At 35.5% G+C, this 19563-nt stretch overlaps 1 pseudogene across 1 annotated transcript in view; it reads left to right on the forward strand.

Annotated features, from left to right (window-relative positions):
- LOC146584463 (TBC1 domain family member 12 pseudogene) overlaps positions 1-19325 on the forward strand; it is a 35834-nt pseudogene extending 16509 nt beyond the window's left edge. Inside the window, exons 2-6 of the transcript XR_014898210.1 lie at positions 1073-1196; positions 8570-8626; positions 13676-13791; positions 16898-16980; positions 19208-19325. The product of XR_014898210.1 is annotated as a TBC1 domain family member 12 pseudogene (transcript). The remainder of the gene's footprint in view (positions 1-1072; positions 1197-8569; positions 8627-13675; positions 13792-16897; positions 16981-19207) is intronic.
- Positions 19326-19563: the final 238 nt, after the last annotated feature.

Genomic DNA, 19563 nt, shown 5'->3' on the forward strand with positions numbered 1-19563 from the left:
ACACATTTTAAGAGAATGTTTCAAGTGAAGAATAAATTTAGGAGTTTCTTCCCAGAGGACTAAAGTGTTACAAAGGTACAAGGTTAGCTAGTTAGCGCTGCACAAAAAACAGTTCCAATAAAAATGCTCCATGAAGTAATCATAAAGTGTGGTACTTATGCAAGTCTTCACAGGGAGGTTTAGTGTTCTGTATGCTCAGAGGATGACATGTAAGCATCCTGAGTAACAGCCTACAGAATACTTACATTTAATCCCTGTACCTGTTATTCATAAGTTTCTGGATAGTAACTTTCTAACAGGATTAATGTATTGCTTTTATTTTCAAAACGCTCATACATGTTACGCTCTGTGGGAGCTTTTGGTTCAAGTCAATTAGTGCAGCCATTTAGCTAGACAAATGGTTGCTAGTGTGACCTTGTGATAGTCAGTTTTTGAAGAAATAATTGAGCAATGTAGTCGCTTGCCTGTTTGAGTATAATTGCTTTAGGTACTGGCAAAGGATATCCGCTAAACTGAAGCGACGTGCRTGTTCCCTGGTTTTCTAGTCTGTACTATGAAAGTTGAAGATGCTTAACACAGTGGAAAATTGTGGATAATGCCAGTGGAAATAGTAGTTTTGCCATTTTATTTTATAAACCTATACACCACGCAGCAGTTTCCTGCTGTTTCCTTTTCAGTCTCCAAATATCTCCACGATAAGATGCACTGAAACAAACCCCCAGAAATCTTTAAGAGCTGCTGCATGCTACTAACGTATGTTTGAGAAAGTGTCTGTTATTACTATATGAGCTTTGATGTTAAACACAGTTAAGTAGCTTAGAAGTCAGAGGTAAAATTGAATGTTAAGAATGAGCATATTAACATCAAAGCACGTGTAATGAAAACTGCTTCAAGTTAACGTTTTGGGGATTTTTTTTTTTTTTAAGTGCGAGGGAGAACTAAGTAAGATATCATGCATTTGCTGAGCAGTGAATCTTTATAATGGTGAACTTGGTTTAAACAAATGTCAATAGGTTTAAATATCACTGTTTATAGGCTTATAATTAAAAACAAACAATACTTCTCTTTTCAGAAACTTTTTTGCTAAAAGGACAAAGGAACTCAAACCTGCTGTCCAAAGTGCTCCTGGTTGGAAGTTGTTTGGGAAAGTTCCACCTAGGGAAAATCTTCAGAAAGATTCCAAGATAATTCAGCAGGTGAGTAAACATCACACAATTCTAGGTATAAAAATTCTAAAAGTGATTGCATAGATATTGCAGTTCTTGGTTGCAGTGATCTCCAAGTCTCTCCTTTACAGCCACGAAGTGCTCTGGGAGGATTCTTTTGTGGCTTTGTCTAAAGAGTAGTAGCTACTGAGAAAAGGGAGTTTGAACCGTATAATTATTTAATACGATCTTCAGTACGTCCAGTGTTTATAAAAACATGATACTTGTTCGGAAAGTGTTTAAACTGTTTAGATCAAAAAGCTAGAACTTGTGTTAATTTTCCATAAAATTTTGCCTTATTTTAAAATGGTATGATACGACTTTTTGGTGAAGTGGTCATGAAATGCGCTAGGCTTCCATTATGAAATTCATTTTGGAGTTGCTCTTGCCTGCTTATGTGCAATAAAAACCATATTCTTCTCTACAACTTTTCTTGAAAACGTTTGTTCTCCTAAAGYGTTTTTTTATATTCTAGTCTTATGAAACCACTGAGGGTTTTATCTTGCTTGTTTTTCTTTAGAGCTAACTCAGCTTCCCAAAGTCTTTATTTTTTGGCCTGTAAGACTTGCTATTTGATTTTTTTTTTGACAAATTACTAAGAATTATGAAATGGAATCTTGTTTCATTTAGACTTTTGGTCTGATTTCAGGTATTTTTGTTTGAAAAACAGTTATAATAATGTAAGTTGAAATTATTTCTGAAGTTACTGGCGGATCACAGAGAAGTAATTCTGATTTCCTTCACCAGATACTAAGTTGTATGAGTGTATCAGTTCTGTATATTCATTCCTGTGGAATATGTCTTTAATTTGCCAAAATATCATTAATAAAGCTGCATAGCCTTTCAAGATTAATAACTGGTAATGTATCATTAACTGAACTTCAGGATGTATGTTAAAATTAAAACACCTGTTGACATCAGGAATTTGCATGCCTCTTGTACTGATGAAAACAGTAAGTGCTTGAGTCCCTTGAGAGTTACTGTCTCTTTGTRTCTCCTTTCTTACAATCTCACGTTAGCTGATGTATCTGGCAGGTGCAAATGACTGCGGATGAAGCTGTGTTCAGTCAGTTTTCTAAAAAGAGCTTTATGGTGAAGAGGGCCTTCTAGGAGCTACTAAAGTGAAAAATGTTCCTTTTGATGGGCTTCCACATAATGGGACATATCATGAAATGTTGTAGGAAAGTAAGAAAATAATTMTGTGAGATCACAGCAAGTGCAATTTACTCTGAAATAAACTAGATGGTTTCTCAATACATTTTTAAATACAGTTTTCCTTTATTTAAATGTTTTTGCTTTTGGGGGAGGGGAAGTGTTCTTAGTTTACTTACTGATGAATAGTGTTTTCTTTGTGCTGTGAAAACACTGTGCTAAGAATCCAGATGTCTCTTCCATCCTGAGAAATGGAGTGTATGCATAATGCTTACTAATTATCTGCTTCTCTTTTTGTAGTAATGAAGGTGTTTATTCCAGAGACTCCATCATAATCTGCAAAAATAGTTTTGTTTTCTTCTGTTGTCTCTCAATGACCATTTTTCTTTTAAGATGTAGTGTTCCTATTTTCTTAAACTAAGTGGCAGAAAAAAAAATATATTAAAACAATGTGCTGTCTATAAACATGATTGAATTCATCCAGCCACTAGTCATATGGCCTGTATTATACTGGTTGTCAGATCAGGATTACTTTTGCATTTATATAATCTGAGTAATGTATGGGTTATAGTTAATAATTTTAGCATCTAATTTAGATAAAGCATACATGACCACTTGCTTTAAGCTATTCATTTATCAAAGGGGGATTCAGATTGACTGCATACTCTGAACAGAATCTGAGATGTTTTTTTTCTTTTTACCCCTTCTTAAATTTGGAGAGGTGACCCTAACATTTCGAAATTGTTTGGAGATGTTTTATTGCATATATCTTTAAAATTTACAATGCAGTTCCTTGTGCCTATGTCTTTTTAAAGAAAATTGAATAGTTTCTGGAGAATGTTCAAATTTGTTAATCTGGCAATGGATTGGAATGAATTAGGGCATATTTTATTATTGAGGATCAGTGGAAAACTGTGTCTCTGCTTTAGAATAACTGACCAAGGTCCCTAAACTAAAATTCCTGATTATGCAGGAGAGTCAACTAAAGTGAATTTAGGCAAGATTACAATTGTAAATCGTTGAAGGAATTGATATAAATATGATTAAGACTGATAAGTTCTAGTTACAACCACTTCTGTGAATCTAACAGAATAAATTGAATCCTACACAGAATATCTCTACAAACTTCCATGTTGCCTTTGGAAATCTGAAGTCAAGTGAGCAAAATAACCAGAACTGGCTTTTTTTTTTTCCTCCCGCATCTTGTGGCTGGTAATGGCTACTGACTCATCACCCGCTTGTGTCAGATGAGGGTCTGAGTTTAAGGCTATTCAGATAAAATGGGCTTAAGCTGCAGACAAGCCACCTCTGAAGATGTTGACAATAGTTTATCATAAGAACAAATCTTGCCACTCCTGAACAGATACGGTGTCTCCATAGTTGAACAGAAAGTTCTGTGACGTTGCTAATGTTAAGGGCCAGCTTTGAGAGAGTGCACGTGAATTCAGTAATAGTCAGCATCGTTTGGATAAAAGATGAGGTCTTTTAGGAAGCCCTTTTGCAGGAAAACTAAATCATGACAGGAGAAACTCAGTAATAATAAAAGAAGTCTCTTGGTTAAAGGTAACATCTAGTTCAAAGCTTTCTGGCAATATTGCAAAGTGTAAAGGACTTCCCTATTAGTAGATAAGCAAAAAGTACATACCTGATTATATGAATAGATTCAAACAGGCAGGGGGATGGTAGAGTTTGCATTCCATGTTAAGATTAAGTTAACTAACCTAAASTTTGAGTTTGCTATGTGATATTTTGGAATCAGTATACTGTTACTACTTTAACACACAGACTGCTTAGGCTTTTTGTAAAAGGACTTAGTTCTTGATGTGACATGCCCCCTGGAAGGGTGGGCTAGAGAGGGCGGGTAGAACAGGGCCAGTTTGATCTGAATCTAAATATTTTTAATTTGATTCAGTTTACCTGAAATTTCTCTTTTGAATAACTCTCCATTCACTTACATCCAATTACAGAGGCACAGAATCCTCAGTTCTTCATGCTTTTTGTTATCCTCTTTATGGATCAAGCTCTCTAGCCTACCTCTTCTAGCTCATGCAGCATCACTTCTGACAGTAAGTGTTGTATGGTAATGGTCTCTCACAGGAGAGAGTCCTACTTGGCAATCCAGTATAAACTCCTTGGACTGTGCTGATGGAAGATAGTACAGAAGTGCAATATGATAATGATTTTTGTGTTGCCTTCTTCAGACAAGCTAAAATTTCTTTTGTGGTAGGAAACTTACTTGCCCAAGACCAGAGCTCTGTTTAAAACTGAATCCTGTGTTTAAAAAAAATTTTTTTTTGAAGCACTCAGCTTTTGAAAATTTTAAACTTGAGTATTTTGCTCAGTGTTGCTATTTGGAAAGTGATGTGCCTCTTTATTGAGTCTTAAACTTCCTTATTTCCACTTGCTTTTGCAGTCTCTTTTGTTACTATGTCATCCTCATTAAAACAGAAATAAATCAATTTCATTCAGGTGAAAAGAAATTCTTTTGACTCCCAGTCAGCTGCTCTGTCAACAAACCAGTGCTATATTTGCCTCTACAAATAAGTCCGGTATTTTATTTGAGATACTACTTAAGATACTACTTAGAACATCTTAGGGTCACTGTCTATCTTCAGAGAATGCCTAATAAATGTTACTTTACACTATCTCTTTGTGAGCTTTTAAGCATATGTGGAGGAAGACAAACTCTTTTTGTCGTAAAGCAACCTACAGGGATTGCCCATTTAGAAGTTAGTAGTCCGCTTTGCAGCTGTGCTGCGGTTGGTGTGCTTTGGGCGAGATGCTCTAGCTCAAACTGGGTCAGAGGCTGCAAGTCCTTGGCAGCTGCGTCCCCCTGCTCGCAGCTGCTGGCTCCGTCGGCTCTCGCTGGATTTAGAGCTGCCCAAGCAGGATGTGATTGAGGCCAACTCTTTTGCTGGACATCTCCCTCCTCTGGGCTTCCTTCCTTCACTGCTTTTTTAAAAGAGAAAATAGCAACTCCATAGGATTTAAAATGTCAAGTGCATTTGATGGTTTTAGGAAGTGCCTTTTTTCCATGAACTGCAACTGCAACTAATAAGGCTGGCCGTTATAAGAAATACGGTATCATTGATGCTGGCTGGGAAATTTGGCGACCTGAGCAGCTTTACATGCAGACTAAAAAGACCTGTTTTAATACAGAAGCATTTAAAGCTGAAACTGATTTGTAAGATCATGTGCAATACTCTAGTATGTATTGATTAAAATGCAAGATCTGTTTTAAGATGGAAACTCCATTTCATCTTTGTGCTTAAATAAAAGTTATAAAGAGTGAATATTCAGACTTGTTTTGATCATAGATTAGGTTCAGCTCTTGCTTTTAATAAAAATATTCAAATCTACTTTAACTTTTTTAAAAAGCACAGATATTTTTCTAAGAGATGCCTGAATTAAAGTGAATTTGGCAAATATCTCACTTTTGTCATGCAAGCATATTTCCACATTTTTGGGTTTACTGTTTTCATTGAGTATTGTCAGTGGGAGCTGACACTATTTAAATATGAAAGGCTATCCCCCCCCCATTCTTAAATAAAAAAATGTGGAGGAAGCTTGCAATGATTTTGAATACCTACACTTTCCAAAAGCTTTCACCATGTCTACAGAATAGAAGATATTAAAGAGCTGATACTCTCTAATACTAAGTATGGGTTAGATGACTGGGTCACTGTCCTCCAGCTAACATCTGAAAACATTCTTTCTGGACACATGAAATCTTGAAAAAGGTACTGTATGTGAGGGCTAATGAACTCTAAGTATTTTCACTTGCATGCTTTCCTATGTCATTATCTCTGCTCTGAAATCTAATGGCAAARTGACATTCACTGAATCAGCAGAACTCCCACAGTCTCCCAGGGACAGGAGTTGTCTGAGGTTTCTCTTTGGAGGAACAGATGTGTTTTGATTCAATTTTCCTACAGCTCAGACCTTCCAACTTGCAGTATTAACTCTTCCTTCATATCTTCATGGTTTCAGTTAAACTGTGTACAAAGCTCTTCCTTGATGCTTAGAAAGTGTGTAAGACCTGATTGTCCACAAATCTGAGCATTGAATAACTTTGAAAAAGATGAGCGAATACAATACTGGTGGCTCTCAAGCAGATTCTTATCTAGGTAGAGGTCACATTAGCTCGTCTTAAGCAGTAAGCTGCAAAGAAGAGCAGAGACATAAATTCTGCATGTATAGCAGGTATGGGTGGAAACACACTGGTAACAAATTCCTTTGGAATCAGGACTGACAAATACGGGTGTTAGGTCTTGCAAGGGACATGTAACATTTGAATAACAGCTTGTCTATACTAGTAGCCTTGAGAAGACTATGGTCTTTATTTTTTGTGGATGTGGTAGCTATCAGATCCTATAGAAGTTTATAGGCWTTCCTATGGAAGCTGGAATCTGCAGAGTCGTGACAGTGTTACTTGAAACTATTTCAAAGACATTTCCCAGTATTTCAGGCTTTTACAGTGAATATCTTATCTCTAAAATGGTAATGAAACTAGTAGGCTCCTAGTGGGGAAAAATGCTTCTTTCTCTGTCTGCAATAAGGGACGTAAAATATGGCGGTGTGATAGCAAAATCAGTGTTCAAGCAGACTATCAATTCCAGAAGAACTAGATTTAGCAAAAAGATTGCCTTCTAGGTGGTAAAAATGCTACCTTTTCATGTACTCTGTGTGGTCGTCTCCCCCCTCCACCGCTCCCTGCCTATATATATATATATATATATATATATATATGTATGTATATATATATATATATATATATATTTTTTTTTTTTCTTCTCCTGCTCCCCACCCCCAACTGTAAGGTCGTGTTGATGCTAAATCTGAAGATAGACTTACCAGATTCCTCAGGCTGTACCTCAGTACAAAAAGTACTGAGGGAGAAGGAATTTAAAGCGTTTTTTCAGTCTTGGGAATGTATGATACAAGAAGCTTGCAGAAGTGTTCAGAAATACCATGGAAATCGTAATAAGACTTCACTTTCTCTTCCTTCTTCCTTGTGCTGTTACATAATGCTTAAAGTCTTAAGCATTGCAAATCTCTAATGTAATTCAAAATCTCCAGTGTAATGCTTAAAATGGCATTTTTTTYYYYTTTTTTTTCCYCCCTCCACCTTCCTCAAGCTTGACTTCTGAACTGAAAATCAGGTTCTGCCTAGAGTAAACTGTAGAGCTTTGGTTGTATGGAGCCTGCTATAGTAGGATTTGATTTTGCCTGATCTCCTTTTTCAGATGTGATGGGATGAATTTAAAATTGCTATTCAGAATCTTGTATCTGTCATTTTGAAGTGACTATTTCAAAGCCTTACAAATATATCTTAGTTCTTACCAGCTCACCCGTGAGATTCAAGTGTGATTAAACTTTTGAGCTTTCAATTTAGGAATAAACATTTATAATGGAGGGGGGAGGTGRGATAGGACTTTAAAGACTCACTCTGACTGCTATTTAATATACATTTCTATTTTCTCATGTTAAATTAAAACCAAAACATTTAATGTGCAAGTTCTGTATAAAAGTTAACTTCAGTGTTTTCCTGCCAAGTGTTATCCAAGCCCAGCCTTGTCATGTTTTTCTCCCCCCCCCCCCCTTCACCACAGTGTAAATAGTCTATTCTGAAGTATTTGTTTTCAACTTTAAAGCTAGTAGTTTTTAGATGGTGATATGGTTGGGAGTGAAATGCATTCTACGACAAGTTGAATGAGAGCAAGAAGCTCATGATTAATTTTCAGAGCAAACAGGACTTCTGGAATGTTTGTATATAGACGATGTTTTGTTCTTTYCTTTTAGCAGTGTGTCTGTCAAGGAGGTTAAGTGAATTAAGTGCAACTGTTTTGGGTGGTATGGGCTAGGGAAACTCACTTCAATGAGTATAACCTGTCATTCACTTGACAAAGGTGCTATGATTAAGGAGGAAAAGATCTACTGTTGGGCACAGGTGTTGATTATAGAGAAGAATATAAAATTTCAATTAAAATGGAGAAATAATTCAATAGGAATTTATACGTAAATTGCRCAAATATGAAGTCTCTGCCTTTTTTGTGTATTTTGAGGGCTGGAGAGGGAGGAACAGCCACATATTTCCAACATCAAGTATAAATATTCTACATGTAAATTTAAATATTGGCTTGCATGTTGCTGTATTTTAATAGTCTTTCTTCACTTATTCACTAAGGCTTTGCTTCTGTTTTTCTCATTAGGATGACAGTTCTGGCAGTCTTGCGTCAATATCTGCTCTCAGTCTATTAAACACAGGGGTATGGAATTTAATATTTCTTCTAGTTGCATTCAATGCCATGCATGGGTCTGTATAGCACTCATTAAAAATAGAACATCACATTTTCACAGTAGCATGAATATTTTATGGCACTAACCATCAACTCATTAGATACCATTAGTTTAAAAAAGAAAAAAAAACCTCACACATGAATCTTACTAACAACTTGGAAAGTGATGGAGTATTGTGTTAATATTGGTTGTYCTTGAATACAAGGAGATTAAAAAGTAAATTCCTGTCAAATTTCTAGTGTTACCTGTGTTTGCTGTGCCGCCTTGCTTAATGATAAAAATTATTAAAATTATTTAATTCATAATAATTTTGAAAATCTTGTGTTGGCCAGGAATAGAATCTCCTGGAGGCAGTTTAAGAATGAAAGGCTTTTTTCCTCCACCCCAAGCATTTAGSTGTCTGTAGATTAATAGCCTTATCTGTATTTTCAAAAGATTAAAATACYCATCCCTCTACATATCGGTTACAGATGCCAGTTTCGAAAGTGGTCTTACAAATATTGTTACTATGTTTTTCAGGAAAAACATGCTTTTAGTCTGTTTACAGGTTTGTTACTGACAGTAAGTAAAAGAATCCAGTGCCATCCTTGAATATAATGACTAGTCTTTCTTACTGTTAAAACTGAGATTTGGTTCTTACCTAGTTTGGTTTTGTGAAATATTCAACAACTTTTATTAAGTTCTAAATATACTGCAATAAAAAAAATTAAATACCATTTTTAAGAACAAAATTCCCTAAACTACTGATGCCATGCATGTGACTCTACCAATTTTTTTTTCTTTTTTTCTTTTTCTTTTTTTTTTTTTTTTTTTTTTTTTTTTTTTTTTTTTTTTTTTTAAACTTATGCATTTACTGCTTTAGGGTAACGTTATACATGATCTGCCAATGCCAGTTTTTGTGTTATCACTTCTAGACTTTCAGAAAATGATTTTTCTAAAAAAATCTGATAAGGTGGGTATATGAGTAAACGTTTGTATGTTACAAACCTTGAACATAGAATAAATATTCATTTTTTTAAATACAGTGCTAATATGTTAAACTCCACCCATTTTCTGTTCTTTTTAAAGAACGGTTTTACTTGTTGAATTAGATGCCTTTATTTTTTTACACTTTCATGAAGGATAACCTGATTTCCACCACCACCCCACCCCCCTGGTATTTGACAATGGAGCTATATTGTAGTACAAGCCTGTATTTTGTACTAAACTGTAAGTATTTGCAGTTAGTGCTAAAAGTAATAAAACCTCTGATCTTTGGTATTTGCTGTAATAAAGGCTCACAGTAAAACTGGTAATCAACACTGAAATGAAGACTCAAGTTCTGTATGGTAAGAGTAGTCACCATAATTCCTAATTTTATTTGATAATACTCAGAGCAGCAGAGCGTGCATCMCTCTGGGAAAATTCTGTCTATGATCTCTTGACTCTGAATGTGAGAAAATTCTCTGTCCAAACACAAGTAATTTCAGATAGTATGTATTGGTTTAAGCTGAGTTTAGTTTCTTACCTGTAGTTGGGTGAACAGTGGGCCTTCCTCTCCTTGTAGGAATATTGAATTTTGAAGCTTCACTTACCAGAACAGATGAGTCAAATCAGCGATTCTTCAACAGATGGTGCAGTGTGTGCAGGCCTAGCTGTCTGCTGGGATGTGCCCTGCAACTTCAGTTCTTGTCAAGTACCTTAAATTGTATCTTGACCTTTTTAAGGAAAAGTACCTCACAACTTACAAGATGAAATTCTGTGTCAGCTCAAGTTTTTATCCAGTGCTGAGAATTTTTCATTCCACATCAAACACATAGTAAGGTTACTGGAATCCTTGAGTGTAGTAATACTGAGTGTGTGAGGAAATACACCAGAAAGTAATGGATATTTTAATTGCCCAAATCAGCGGGTTCTCTGCGTGCTTGATGATTTCTTGGATCTAATCTTCAAATAACTTATAGAACACAGGCTTCTTGGGCAAGAATCATGTCCTGTAGGAAAGTTGTGATACTCTTAATATATTTCATCTTGGGGAAACATGCAGCCATGATAGTTTCTGAGCTTGAATCTATTTTTGTCTCTGTTTTGACTCTTTCCAATATTGCTCATAGGCTTCATTCTCCCTGTGTATGTGCTTTATTTATTTATTTTTTTATTTTTTTGTGGGGGTGGAAGGAAACTGGACAGGAGACTTTAGAGGGTGCTTATTTCCAAAAGCACAGTTTGTTCATTCACAGTTCATTAATGAGTTCAGCCTTTCACAGAAATCCCTGTGAAGAGCTTCTTTTCCTCATTGCTTTGCAAGCAGTATGTTAGTTCTTAGCATGGCTGATGGCCAGAGGCATTTGCACCATTCAGATGTGGTGTTTGTAGTAAAAAAGTGAGAGGGGCTTCAGTTCTATATCTGCTTTTCAGTGCTTTTTATTTAACTTGCATGCAAATCAGATAATAGGCATGTTGAAGAGGTTGGGTACCATCTGTGCTTTCTCAACGCTGACCACTGAATGAGGTTGATTTGTGACTTCTGTTGCAAAGTGCTGAAAAAGTATAGTCACTCAATTTCTACCAGGTATCTGAGAGATGGCTTTGCTACTGGGCTCTGATATTGTGGGCCTGTTTTCAGTACTGGAGACCAGATGCTGACGTTGGAACTATTGCAGGACACTTTCCTCGTTGAGATTACACTAGGGTAGATGAAAGAATGAAGTGTGGAGGAGATGCATACATCTCTAAGGTTTTAGGTATGATGAAATAACTTTAGGCTTTTAAATGTGTATATTCATTCATACAATGTATTTAGGGTTTTCTGATTTTTATGCTGCTTTAAATCACAACAAAACTCAATTCAGTATGGCCAGCTGTTTGAGAGCCTCGTTTGAAAACAATACTCACCCAGTATCATTTAACACATTCAATCAGAAGAAAGTTGGACAAATTATCATTCAGGAGAGGAGTATGTGCTATGAGATTCGTATTGCCTACTGTTCTTGGCCAGAGACTTAGAAATATTTAGAAAGTTGTATGTAAAACAGTTGACTAATAACTCTCAAATCATTGTATTTATGAAGAATTAGGTTTCCTGTATGACTGTATGTGTAAATGTTGATAGCACATGCTGCCACTGCTCTTAGCTATTTTCTTTACAAGGTGCATGTTTGGGCTTTTCCTGCAGATAGGAAAGCAACAACACTTCTCTTTTAGTCTAGGTAGGCTGATTGCTATGGATTTGTGCCTCTCTCTCCTTGAAAGAAGAAAAAATACTTCAAAAAACTTCAAAAGACTGAGATTTTTCTGAGAATGACCTGGCAATGTCGTTCAAGGAATGAATGCAAGGTCCTGAGCAACCTGGCCCTACTTGAGTAGAGGATTAGGACTGGACAGCCTCCAGAGATGCCTTCCAGTCTCTGTGGTTTTGTGATATCTGTCTCTTAAGATGAAATGAATGCGACTTAATTAAGCTTACGGGTTTTTTTGATTACTTCATGGATTATGCACAATATGGGAGAATAGAATTTTATATGAGATTATTAAAAGTGGTACTGCAAAGAGGTTTTCTGTTGAGCAGAAAACTTTAAGGCACATTAGTGTTTGGAAAAGGCTTTATCCCTGCTCTGGAAATCTGAGGCTGTGCTGATACCTTTGTAAGAGTTGCTAAGCCATTTAACCTTACAGATTTCAGCTTGTGTACTCAGCTTTATTAAGGTATATAATGACTTCAAAATTGTCAGTTATGTTTCCATAATGCTATCAAATAGCCCTAAATGTTTAACACCCTCTGTTTTTTCATGGGAGAACTAATGTATATGAGAAACTAGTTTATTAAATTGATATTCATTTGGGAGCAGAGAAGACTGTTAGATTTGTCCGGGAAGATACAACGACCTAATTAGTTAGTAATTGGTCATCTTGGTTTTAACCAACATGAGATATTTTGGTTAGTATGAGATGGAATTCTGTTTCACAATTAATAAAGCAGCAGATGTACAAGAATACGCTGTCCTTAATTAAAATTAAAAACTGCAAGTTAGCGCCCGTTTGTGCTTAAGAAAAAGAACAGAGTTATTAGAATATTGAAAGTATGTTATTAAAGTATTTGCTCTCTTAAAGATTTTTTTTTAGCTCTTAAGATGCTGTGTTTGAAATCCAGCATGTAAAAGAATTGCAGAAAAACTAGTATTTAGTCTTCATGCATAAGCAGAACATTAGCCCACAAGTGAACTTGGATTGGGAATAAGTTGAATATCTTCTCACAGATAATCTTTTTAAACTTGCTAATCTGCAAGAATGGGTTTTCCAGCAACTTGGCAGTAGAGAGGAGCCAAATAAAAGAGAACACTTAAGATCTGAAGTTTTCATCTGACTCCGTCCAGCCTTTTTCCTAAAGACGTTCTTGTATTTCTGTTTTATTGAGTTGCTCAGTGGAAAAAAGAATAGTATTTTTCAGTATCATCTCTCTATTAAGGGCTCTTGAGTGTTCCTTTCCAAACAGACTGCACGCAAGAAACAATGAAGCAAAACAGATAGTATATGTATACATTTATTATTACCTGTCGCTGAGTACAGTGTAAGTATTCTAGATGATAAAGGTTTGACGGTCTTGCTGAAGGCATCAGAAACACGAACACATGAAAAAAGGATGAGGGTGTGTGTGTGTGTATTTGTGTCCTCCCTTTCCCTCTCCCCTTAACTTTGCTGGTAATTACTGAAATATAATTGCTCACGTTTAGGAAATCTGCATAAGTATATTTCCAACATTAATTAGTAACTGATCAGTGAGTGCTCAGTATTAATATTGAACTGGAATGGATAAAAGATTAAGCTGATACATGAAGCTACTTTCTCATTCATCTTCACTTAGTAGTCCTGAAAAGCTGTATTCTGTTGCTATAAATAAGTTCAACTTGAAATGTTAGCTCCATGATGTCTTAAATGAATTCTTTAATGCTAACAAAATCGTTTTTAAATACATAATGTTTGCTAATTAGAAGGGAAGCTGAAAGTTTAAATTTAAAATTTTTGTCAATAATCTTGTTTAGGAATATGAAGCGCGGACAGGAAGAATGTATAAACCTCCACCCCCATCAACAAGACGTAAAAACATTGAGTTTGAACCACTTTCAACTACTGCTCTGATTCTGGAGGATCGACCAGCGTAAGTATAATTCTACTGTGGAGTAGGTGATGACTGAATTATTTGTTAGATTATGCTTATGATAAGTTAATCTTCAAGTTTCTTGCACAAAAGTATCATTTGATTATTCTATCCCAAATGATAGTCTAACAAGTACTTCCAGACAGATGTACAACTATTTAGTCTATATAATAAAATTCTTTCTTTAATGAGCCCCATCCTATGACAATGTCATAGGCACCCTTAATCAGGAAAAGTCTCTGAAGACTTTTATGGATTTCTTCCTTGTGCTTTCCCTGCCATCTGAGTGTGCACTCCCCTCTCCTTTCTCCAATTTTGAGGACTTTAATTTCCTAGACCAGTAGGGAAGACTTAATGCTAACAGTTGTCCTGTCAGCAAACTTGGAGAGTGCTCTACTAGAAGAGTCTTTTCAAGTAGTAGGTAAGTAACAGTAGGGAGTGGGAGGAATTGCTTTTAAAACACTAGAAATACAGAATGAGTAATCAGCATTTTTGATTGGAAGGTATCTGACATCTACAGTTAAATGATCTCTTGGTACCAAGATGATAATGAGTTCACTGAAAGTGTTTCTTCCCCCATCCCAATTAAGTCATCTTGCCTCCTTAAAACTTCTGTTGAAGACAAGAAAAAAGCAGCAACTGTAGGTGCAACACTGCTGAGTACAAATACGAACAGTAATGAAAAACAGGTAATAAGCATGCTGACAAGTGGCATCTGGATTACTGTGTCAAATTCTGGCTTCTCTAGTGCAAGACAGACATGGACTTACTGGACAGAGTCCAGCAAAACGCCCAAAAGATGATTAAGGGACTGGCAGATCTCATACAAGGAGAAGCCGAGAGTTGAGACTGTTTAGCCTGGAAAAGAGAAGGCTCAAGAAGAATTTTATCAATGTGTATAAATATTTGATGGGAGGATGTAAAGAAGACAGGCTCTTGTAGTGCTCAGTGACAGGACAAGAGGCAATGGACACAAATTGAAGCAAAGGAAATTCCATTTAAACATAAGAATATATATATAAAAATAAAATAACAAATATAATAAAATACATATTTTTACGTTGTGAGGGTGACTGAATTTTAGAGCAGGTTGACTGGAAAGGTTGTGGAGTCTCTGTCTGTGAAGATACTCAAAACCTGACTGTACAAGGGCTTGAGTAACCTGCTGTAGTTGACCCTAGTTGAGCAGTGGGTTAGGACTAGACAATCTCCAGAGGTTCCTTTCAACCACAACTGTTCTGCAGTTCTGTAATTTTTGGTCTATATTTTCAGCTATACTGCCTTCAGCAATTTGAAGGAAAGAGGAGAATCTCCAGACTAGGAACACATGCTTATGTGGAAAGCAAATGAAGCAAGGCTTTTGGATGGCACCTTGAGAAAGCCTGTGATAGCACTGTTAAGCATTTGCTCTAATGAATTTCAATTAGAACATGGAAAACAGAATATATAGCACTAGAATGTTTCCTTAGAGATTCTCTAGTTTATTTAGTGTTAAAACGGGTATGAATGGAGGTACAGACTGCTGTAAGACTGCATTCTTTCTCTTACTGTGGTGGACAGTAAGATCTGTTGTTAACTGCCTTACTGGTATTTTTTTCTCTACTTTCAAATTTCTCCCTGTTTGAGAAATCAAATATATCTGAATATGCTTTTAATAATGTGGCACTTGCATTTGTTTCAAATTTGAGTACCATCTTGATTGTATAATATGCTGCTATATCTTAAAATCCTAGAAAATAAATTCTGATCTTTCACTAACAGAATTACTAAGAAAATCATTTTTTTTCTACTTGCATAAAAGGAAGTGGGAATCTTTGTTTATCTTGCATATTAAAGTGACAAACTCTTATTTTGAATCCAAGTAGGCTAGAGTTTGGGTAAGAGATTGAGACCCCCATGTTGTGTTCTGTTTTGTTTTGGAATGAGTCCACTGGGATAAAAAGAAGGGTGTATTTGGCACTTAGGTTATCACTGTAGCATCAAAAAACAAATGAATGTGAAACTGGCAAACTGGTAGTTCCACAACAAACTTCCTTAACTTCACCTCCAGATACAAATTAGGTCTAGCCTCCCTTGAATAAAACCATCTTCTCTTCTGACAGTTTAAAGGGAACACCAATACTGAATACTGAATGAAAACCTTTACTACTTATTGAAAATAGACAATCATAAATTTCATGTGGAAAAATGAAGCATACCTATGCTCTATGTTTAATGATTTAAGTATGGATAGGCATAAATGTGATGACACTGTATTAGAAGAAATAAACTATATGAAATGTTAGTGTTTGTATTCTTACTTTATGTGAACTCACTTTCTGTAGTATATCAGAATAATTTTGATAGAAATTCTTAATTCATGAAGGGTTTTTCCTGAGACTGTCCTTGAAGAGTTTGGTTTTGTTTAATAAATTTCTTCCCTTCACTCTCTCAAGGCTGATTTAGTATAGTTAGTTTTGTAGTTCAATCAACTTCACTAGCAGAGTTCTTCATTGCTGTCTTTGCTTCAATGCATACTCTTTATAGGTATAGAGAGTCTTTATAGGACTGGAAGCTACTTGTTGCCCACAAAAATGACCCTCATAATATACTGAGTCTCGACAGAAACTCTGAATTATCATACTAAAGGTTATAGATGTGTATTTTTGTGGGGGTTGTTTGTTTGCTTTGTGGTGTTTCTTAATATGCAAAGTTCTGTGTAATGACACATGTCATTACAGATGTTCAATGAATCGAATAATTTCAGAGAATGGTGACTGAGATGAGCATGAACAAACTTTTTTGCCAGTGATTTATTTTTCTACATGCAAGTTGAAAAGATAAAGAGCTAGAATTTTGGGAGATCTTTGATGTGCCACAGTGTGATTTTTTGGATAGGGTGCTAGTTTCTTCTGCCCTGCTTTAGAGGGAGGCCATAGGAGAACAAATAAACTGAAACAGTAAATATCTGCTCGTTCTGGAAAAAATAGCAGTCTTCCACTACTGTTACTGGAACACTAGTAGTATATCTCCAGAGCTGACCTTAGAGAGAAACTAAGTTAAAACCTGTTTTGAAATGGTTCAGAATTTCATTTGTGTATTGAATTCAGGAACAACTTGTTTTCAGAAATCTTCCTGCCAAATCTGTGGAGGAGGCTTTACGTCACCGACAAGAATATGATGAAATGGTGGCAGAGGCAAAAAAACGAGGTATGTTTACTACCAAAAATCAATCCATCAATCTGTCCCTTTCTTTTTTTTTCTTTTCAACAGTTAAAAAGTAGTAACTTACGGCTTATAGATTACTCTTTATGCTAAAGACAACCTTGTTTGATGTTTATCTCTCTAGTACATGAATGCTCACAATTTAAAACCAGAATTCTGTCCTCAGATTGTTTCCTTGCTCCATAACATAAATAGATTCAGAAGTCAGTGTAAATTCTTTTCCTGTAATTTAAAAACAGATTTTAAAATTGTAATGTGATCAGCTGGAGATGCTGATGCTGTTTGAGATGCTCGGACTTTTCTTTTTTCTCCTTTTTTCCTTTTTTTTAAGTGGCCTTGCTGCAGCTGCTGCTAAAAGATTCTTTTTTTTCCAGGAAATTGTGATCAATTTCAACATGAAGTCAGTTGAAAACTTGTTTTTTCTGACCATCTGTACCTAAGTGAACTTTCTTATTCTCACTAGTTTTGTGGGTTTTCTTTTTTAATTAAACATAGCTGTAGCATTATGTACTATGTCAATTTACGAATAGTTTGTTGAAAATAACCAATGACTGTTATAAGGACTTCTGCAGGGGTCCACTTCATGTCTAGTATTCAGGGAATAAGCTATTTTAAGAATCTATGCTGCACGTTTTACTTGAGCTGTTGTTACTCAGATAAAAGCTTCAGAAGCGATCGAGCCTCTGTATGGATTTGGGTAATCTTACACGGTTCTGTGTATGTGTGCCCTAGTACTCATTAAATAAACTGCTATGCACAGAGCTTCCAGAAAGACTTCCTGCAGCTAGCTAGCCAGGTCTGTTTACTGAGGATGCAAGTTTACTGTGTTGGTATGTGTAACGGAGCTGATGTAGAGCTGCTTTGAAAAGAGCACATCTTGCCATTTCACAGCAGTTCTTGATGATGTTGATTGATGTTAAGATAGAAGGTCTGTTTTTGCTACTAGCCATTTTAATAGGAGGGATTTAGAAATGGTTCATTTTAGCAGAAGGCAAAATAACTCTTGCTTTTCTCTTGTTCAGGAATATTAGTTGCTTTGTTTTATATTTTTCAGTCCTCTTCCTGAAATGAAATATGCAGATAAGTAATCCTTTTAGATGGAAGTTCCAGTAGTCTTTGAATAATTCGAAAATGGATATAAAATAGTTTCTGTTTAAAAGTGCAATCTGTAGTTACTGCTAATCTAAATGTGGAAGTAAGTATATTTTGGGTAGGCATGAAATTCACTAGAACAACAACAATGCTGACAGTATACTTACTAGTCCTTCTGCACACTGCAGAAGAAAGTGCTAGTAGTGTTCTAGTCAGATTTTTTTCCTGGTCCAAGCTGTTTTCTATTTAATTAACTTAAAAATAGTTTCTAATCTTCAAAGAATGATCTTTAAATAGGTTTCTCAGGAGTTTATTTAAAATAAACCAAACACTTTTTTGAGACTGATAATTTGATGGCATGTAGAAAAAGTTGCAGGAGAGCTTCACCTGCATTTTTGTGTTCTTTAGTAACATCCTTCAGATGTTATTACTCAGTGTATTTCTGAGGAAAAGCTGACTGTAATGTATAGTTTCTGAGAAATTGATCTATTGGTAGCTAGAAGAGTTGATCTTATTCTAGCATTTAAAGCTCCAGAATTTTCTGAAAAACRGTGGAACATGTTACTTGAATGCTTTTATTTGAAGGTGCATATGTCTCTTATAAGGAGGAATTAATTTAGATAATCTATTTAAGAGCAGTACTCTGACATTATGTAGAATGGTACACAGTAGATGTGTTCTGTTAGGATTATTTTGTGTTTTTGAAGTGTAGGCTAACTCAGAGCTTTCTCACCAAATAGATTTACCCACTGAAGACTAACTACATATTTGGCAGTTGACGCAAAATACAAACTGAGCATATCTGACATAGAAATAGCTTAGCTACAATGGATATGGAATTTGATACTGTTCTTTCTCTCTCCTTCCTCCAACCCCTAATCACTTTTCAGAGTAGGACGTGTAGTAACCACTTAAACAAACAAACAAACAAAAGAAAACACCTTTTCTGTTTTTCTGAGAATTGATTTGATATTACTTGCAATCAGTAGAAACAGCCAGTAGTGGATAGCTCACAGAAATGTAATTTAACCTTGATCCTTCAGGTGTCATCTAAATTATTAGATAAATAATTCAAATGTTAAATACACTAACAGAATTTTTAATATATTCTATTTAACAGAAATTAAAGAAGCACATAAAAGGAAGAAAATAATGAGAGAGCGTTTCAAGCAAGAAGAGAATATCGCTAGTGCTATGGTGGTTTGGGTCAATGAAATACTACCTAACTGGGAAGGCATGTAAGTAAAGTTCTGTTGTATAAATGAGGTACATATGGCTTGTATTGTTTCTCCTCTGAAAACAGAAGAACCACATACCATATTTTCCTTTTTCTTCCTGTTCCATCAAAGTCCATTGCCATGATATAATATGATGTCATTACAGAGTAACATGAAATCTGCTTTCTCAATTTCCTGTTTGTTTTTTTTTTTTTGTTTGTTTGTTTTTTTTGTTTGTTTTTTGTTTTTTGCTGTTTGT

The sequence above is a fragment of the Rhea americana genome, unplaced genomic scaffold (genome assembly GCF_003343005.1).
Source record: "Rhea americana isolate MKP2758 unplaced genomic scaffold, rheAme1 scaffold_93, whole genome shotgun sequence".
NCBI lineage: Eukaryota > Metazoa > Chordata > Aves > Rheiformes > Rheidae > Rhea > Rhea americana.